This window comes from Pseudoliparis swirei, chromosome 1, assembly GCF_029220125.1.
Source record: "Pseudoliparis swirei isolate HS2019 ecotype Mariana Trench chromosome 1, NWPU_hadal_v1, whole genome shotgun sequence".
Lineage (NCBI taxonomy): Eukaryota > Metazoa > Chordata > Actinopteri > Perciformes > Liparidae > Pseudoliparis > Pseudoliparis swirei.
In genome coordinates, this window is record NC_079388.1 from 3,864,977 (window position 1) to 3,871,185 (window position 6,209).

At 42.5% G+C, this 6,209-nt stretch overlaps 1 long non-coding RNA gene across 1 annotated transcript; it reads right to left on the bottom strand.

The window, feature by feature from the left end:
• Nucleotides 1–4,293: 4,293 nt before the first annotated feature.
• Nucleotides 4,294–5,708, bottom strand: LOC130196847 (uncharacterized). Its single transcript, XR_008832333.1, has 3 exons — nucleotides 5,497–5,708; nucleotides 4,525–4,585; nucleotides 4,294–4,413 (listed from the first exon to the last, which is right to left on the bottom strand). It is a non-coding gene; the product is annotated as an uncharacterized LOC130196847 (long non-coding RNA).
• Nucleotides 5,709–6,209: the final 501 nt, after the last annotated feature.

Here is a 6,209-nt window from a genome sequence, read left to right on the forward strand (position 1 = left end):
TCTCTTTGGTGAGCCAAGTTCATTTCTGCGTCTTCCTGGCTCTTCTTCAGTAACAGAAGGGTCTGGGCCAGGTTGATTTCGAGCTCCCACTGGCTCTCCTTTTGCAGCTGAAGGGCCTCCTCCAACTGCTTTAATTTGTGGTCGGTCTCAGCTTCAGTGACCTTCTTCAATTCGAGTTGAAGCTCTAGGTCACTGACCTCTTCAACTTTCTTGAGGCGAGACTCCTTCTGGAGAGCCTCATTTAGTTTGGCATCCGTTTCTAAAAGCTCCACTTGACCTCTCAGAATCGCATTCTCTTTGGAGGAGCTGGCTGGTGCCCTCGTCTACCTCCTCTTCGACGTCCTTTATGGGTTCTGGGGCCTCAGTGGGGATGGTTCTTCCTTTGCACTGGTGAGGTATCCTTTGTGGTCTAGTGGGCTCAATTCTCGGCCGGGTAGTCTGTCTACCAGCTTGTTCACCCACGAGCTCCTGAGCTGCTTGTGGTGGGCGCCTCCTGCACCAGGCACTGTTTCCTCCAGGAGGTTTGGTTATTTTGTGTCCGGGGAGAATTGACCTCTGCAGACTGATGAACCCTGTTCTTGCTGCAGAGAGTGGAAATTCTGTTTTCCTTGATCTTTTCAACATTCTTGAGACAAGACTCCTTCTGGAGAGCCTCATTTTGTTTGGCCTCCTTTTCTAAAAGCTCCACTCTACCTCTTTGAAGTGCATTCTCTTTCATCAAGAGGAGCTGGCTGGTGCCCTCGTCTACCTCCTCTTCGACGTCCTTTATGGGTTCTGGGGCCTCAGTGGGGATGGTTCTTCCTTTGCACTGGTGAGGTATCCTTTGTGGTTTAGTGGGCTCAATTCTCGGCCGGGTAGCCTGTCTACCAGCTTGTTCACCCCCACGAGCTCCCTGAGCTACTTGTGGTGGGCGCTCTCCCTGCACCAGGCACTGTTTCCTCCAGGAGGTTTGGTTATTTTGTGTCCGGGGAGAATTGACCTCTGCAGACTGATGAACCCTGTTCTTGCTGCAGAGAGTGGAAATTCTGTTTTCCTTGATCTTTTCAACATTCTTGAGACAAGACTCCTTCTGGAGAGCCTCATTTTGTTTGGCCTCCTTTTCTAAAAGCTCCACTCTACCTCTTTGAAGTGCATTCTCTTTCATCAAGAGGAGCTGGCTGGTGCCCTCGTCTACCTCCTCTTCGACGTCCTTTATGGGTTCTGGGACCTGACTGGGGGTTTCTGAGTCTTTCAACACCCCACAGGGTTTGTTACCCTCAAGAGCTTTCTTTGCCGCATCTTCTGCAGCTTTCTTTGCCGCATCTTCTGCTTGAGCCTTCCTATCCCTGATAACTGCCCTTTGTGCTTGATCGGGTCTAAAGGACCCCTCTGTGGGGATTATAGTTCTGGGGCCCAGAAATGACATTCATATGCCAAAGCGTCCTGTTATCGTCAGGGTTTGGGGCGTTGTAGGTGACGCTTATGTCCCCCTTAAACCTCCTCCGTCTTTTGTTGCAGTGGCTGTAATTCATTGTCTCCATTTGAAAATTATAACTTTCTGTGTTCTCTGTGTTTTCAACGGGCCTTTGTAGAGATGGTGTAGAGATGGTGTGAAGATTGTGTTCTCAGTGATGCAGAAAAAGAAGAATCCTGGAAAGTACTGACTGGAAACGGTAAGGTTTACAAAATACCTCATATACAGCTTCAGAGACTAAAGCCAATAAAGGGATCAAAGCCTGCTGTGATGTCATCACGCGTCTACACAGCTGTGACGTCATCACATTCTATTTGCTCACTCTCGCTCTACGCGCGCTCTCGATCTCCACGTTTTTCCTCCTCTTCCTACTGCATGCGAGTGCTTTAAGTGATTACCTTGGCATTAAAAATGCGGAAAGTAATGTTTTGATCGCCGTGTATTTGTATGCGTGCTATTCGCATAAGTAAAAAAGTATTAAACCGAATCGCATGAAATTTGGTGGGATGATTGGTTATTATCCGGGGACCATTTGATTAGATTTTGGGATCGATCGGGTCAAATTTCAAGGTCATCAAAAGGTCAAAATCTTTTTACCATACTCAAAAAAATAATTATCCAAAAAACCTTGACTTTAAGTATTTCAATTACATGTAAATTTTCCATGTAATTTCATTACATAAGTTCAATGTAAAGCATCTAATTAAACATTATGCTTTTCTATCCCATTGAGTCAGTCTGAATAAATTGAATAATCCTTATGAGATTTGATTAAATTAAATTGATGCAAATTCATACATAAACCTTATGTATTATTACATATAAAGTTAAGGGGACATTTTACATAAACCTAATTTGTTTAATCAAGTATTATATATTTGAAACAAATCACTAATGCATACAAGGACAATTCAGAAGGCTTTATTGACGAATACCAAAAAAGTGTTAAACAGGTATACAAACAGTCACAATATGACACCAACAACTTAAAAATTAGAGTTGTGATTATGATCATTATGATGAATAGTAATACAAAATGGATTAATTATTAATAAAACTGATACCAGTATTGGTAAACCTGGGTAATGGAACAATTAGAACACAATATTTTAGTCATGAAGTGTTAAACAGGTATACAATATATCCAGTCTAGCCATGCATTATGACATCAACAACTTAAAAATTAGAGTTGTGATTATGATGAATAATAAAATACAAAATGGATTAATCATTAATAAAATGGATACCAGTATTGATAAACCTGGGTAATGCAACAATTAGAACACATAACAGCTTTTCCAGTGAACCTGACAACAGTACCACAAACTAGTAAGTCACTAGCTTCTTTACAGTCTTACCAGGTCAATATATCAATGTCCAACATGCCAACATGTGGCTAGCTCAACTCTCCAGTGCTGACCATGTGAGCTCATTGAAGCATCTTGATTTTAAGTGTTTGGACCTTTGGGGACAAGTTCTTTCCATCCAAGTTCATCAACACTTTCTGGATGAACTCAAAAGTGAATTTGAGTTCTCGGGGATAGCTCAGGTTGAGAGTGTAAGTGAGGCCAAAGAGCATGGCCCGTCCAAAGGCAACGCCTCTCGGATTGCATAGCACCACTCCAACGTCCTTTGGCTCGTCCTCTTCATCAGCACCTTCTCTGATCATCCTGTAAAGGCCCATGGTGGTCTGCACGATCTCTCGCTCAGCTTCCTCACTGTTGACGTTCTGATGGTGAAAAACAAAGTGACCATTTTGAAAGAAAACATTGCAAGTTTAACACTGAAAGCTCACTGTAAAACTCACCAAGTACTCCTTGATGAGAGTGTTGCTGTCCTCATTGAGGGAGACACACAGAGGACACACTCCCTCTTGAGATCAATGTTCTCACTCTGCAAAAGAAGGCACAATACAATTTTGAGTATCCACTTTAAGATATTTTTCAGGACATTGCTCATAACCCTTTTATTCTCACCCAAGGGATTACTATGACACTTGAAAGAAGGCATTTGTCCTTATGACATGTTCTGGCAAATTAAAAAGTATCCTACACTTGCCTTTGTCAGCGTCACAGCGCTAAATCCAACTTGTATTTCATTAGTAATAAGCTATGACAAAATGATTAAAATAATATTCTGTTTGTTTATAACCAGACTAACAAAGCCACTAGTGTCAGACTGGACTGTGCGCAATGTACTCCTGAGCCAAGGTCGATGTTGCTTCGAATACCGTTTTCCGTCGATCTGAGTGAAATGTGAGTTTTCCCCTCGTAAGACTATTAAAAAATGCAATTATGGATATCTAAATTAAAAAGCCCATAACACATGAATGGCAAGGCGAGGTAATTCTTCCTAGGAAGAATGTCAGTGGATATCTGAAATGTTCTTTTTGACCAGAAAATAATTAACTTATGGACATCTGCAATATATATCCAGTTTAGCTATTAAATGTTAAAACAGAGAGAAGTCAGCAGTAAAGTTATAGCAGTGAACATAACAGTGTAGTGTGTAGTTTATTTGCCAGTAAATAAATGCTACTACTCCTCAAGACCCAAGCCTTGAGAAAGAGAAGACATATTGCCCACTTGTCTGATGTGTATGACCTATTAGAAGTCAAAAGTCCTTGAGACTTTACACTTATCCCGGGGCAAAACATGTTTCCAACTAGGAACTTACAATCTCGAATATTTCCACGCTTAGGTCAAGGTTTCTTAAACCCCACTCCAGAGCAATTGTACAGACTGCATAAATACAATTCTAGGTTTTCAAGGATGCGAACTCTGTTAAAACCAGTGTTAAAATGGATTTTATCACAAGATTTGACTTTGCTTAACAACGTAACCAGTCAATGCACTTGCCTTAGCTGTTGGAGCCATGAGGAGTCAGATCTTCCTTCCAGCAGCTCCTCCTCTGTTGCTGACGACCTTAGTTATGTTGGCTGTGTATTTGACATCCTCCACCTAAAAGAGCAAAAAAAGAAAACACTGTCAAGATAAAGCCAACATTTATGCAGAAAACTATGGCTTATTAAGATGTAACTTATCAATATCATCATATGTTACATTACTCACCTAAAATGAGAGGTTGCCACAGGATGAAAGATGCTTTGTGGATTTGGCTTGAATGGTGTACCTGAAAGTAATGGAAAATATTCCAAGGTAAGTTTTCAACCAGGATGAGAATAAGCCAACTGCAGTGTGTGTGTGAGAGAGAGCGAGAGAGTGAGAGAGCTCTCAACTGCATTGTTCTTCCTTTTTTTATTTCGTATTGCATATTATTCTATATATGTATTTGTCTTTTGTTATAAAATCATATTCCTTGCATGTGAACACCCTAACATTAATTGTCAATGAACAGGATTCTGATCTTACGTTAACATTGTATTTATATATTTAAGCCACCGCAGTTTGAACGTAGTTCAGCTTGTTGGCCGCAGTGTAAAGAGGAAGCGAGTGACGCATTTTAGCGCTTTAGCTCGTGCCGAGCGCGAGCAGCCGGTGCCAGCAGTTAAGACATAGCTTTCGGTAGCCTGTGTTAGCAAATGACGCAGCCTAACCGGCTGTAGCCTGACCATGAGCAGCACGGCGCTCCGCCTCTGGGCTTCAGGAAGCCGAGGCCTATACGGACGCGGGTCTCGACGTGTACTACAACCAGTGTCGTTACCTTTCACGCGGTCAAGCGAGTCAGCATGTAAAACTGCGTTGCTAGCTAGTGCTAAGCCAGATAGCAAGTGCTAGTGAACACGTGGGACTAGCCAGATAGTGGAAGTTAAGCTAACTTGACACACGCAGCCTGAGCTGCAGCAGCTTGGCAAGCAGAATATTCTCCACCGCTTTGGAAGCTAGCTTAACTGTTAAAAAGCAGAAGGTTCTCCACCGAAGTCAGACCTATTTCCCAATCAGTGAAACTATGCTAATGTTGAAGCTGCTAGCTCGTGCTAAATTACATAGCAAGCCTTTTTGCTAACCTAAATTCACCAACCTTCGTAAAAATAATACTTATAAAATAACATTACACTTAAGATGGAAAAGGATTGGACTTACCTAATAACTTTGTCACGCTCGGTCGCTCTGTCGGTCAGAATGACAAGTCCACTCTCAAGAGGTCACGTGGTGAAGTGTTTCCTGCACGCACAGATGCTCCTTCTGTGATCCAATCAAGTAAAGTTTACTTGATTTGTTTATGTTCAGGTTATACGAAGCATATTTACATTGTGTTTAAGTGGTTTTAATGAATACACTTTAGATTTTATATATTTCAGTTACATTTTACTTACAAATATTGTTTAATGTTTATGAGGGCCAAGAATCAGTTTTTTGAGTGATAGCGCGGTCAATTTATAGCCAATTGGCATGCAACTAATGCCAAAATGTTCATAATTCAATGCCCAATCTTGAGATATGCGAAGGTATGCGCTCTACCGAGTGCCCGTTCTAATTTTCTTCTTTGTTGGTGTCCTCCAGGTTCTTCCTGCTCGCTTGCCTGCAGGATTTCCTCCAGAACGCCTCTTCCTCTTTGAGACCTTCTGTCGGATTCATCGCTGCATCAGCACCAGGCAGAACGAGTGACGGGAGGAACCATGAACGCCTCTCCCCCCCCCCCCGAGTTTGTTTTAACAGCCAACTGTAAAACAAGTTGTCGCCGTGTCGCCGGACCAGCAGGGGATGGAGAAGACCAAGAGCTTCTCCTTCCGGGGCCAGATGTTGGCCATAGACATCGAGAAGGAAGGGGCCCACGGCAACCGGAACGAGGTAGA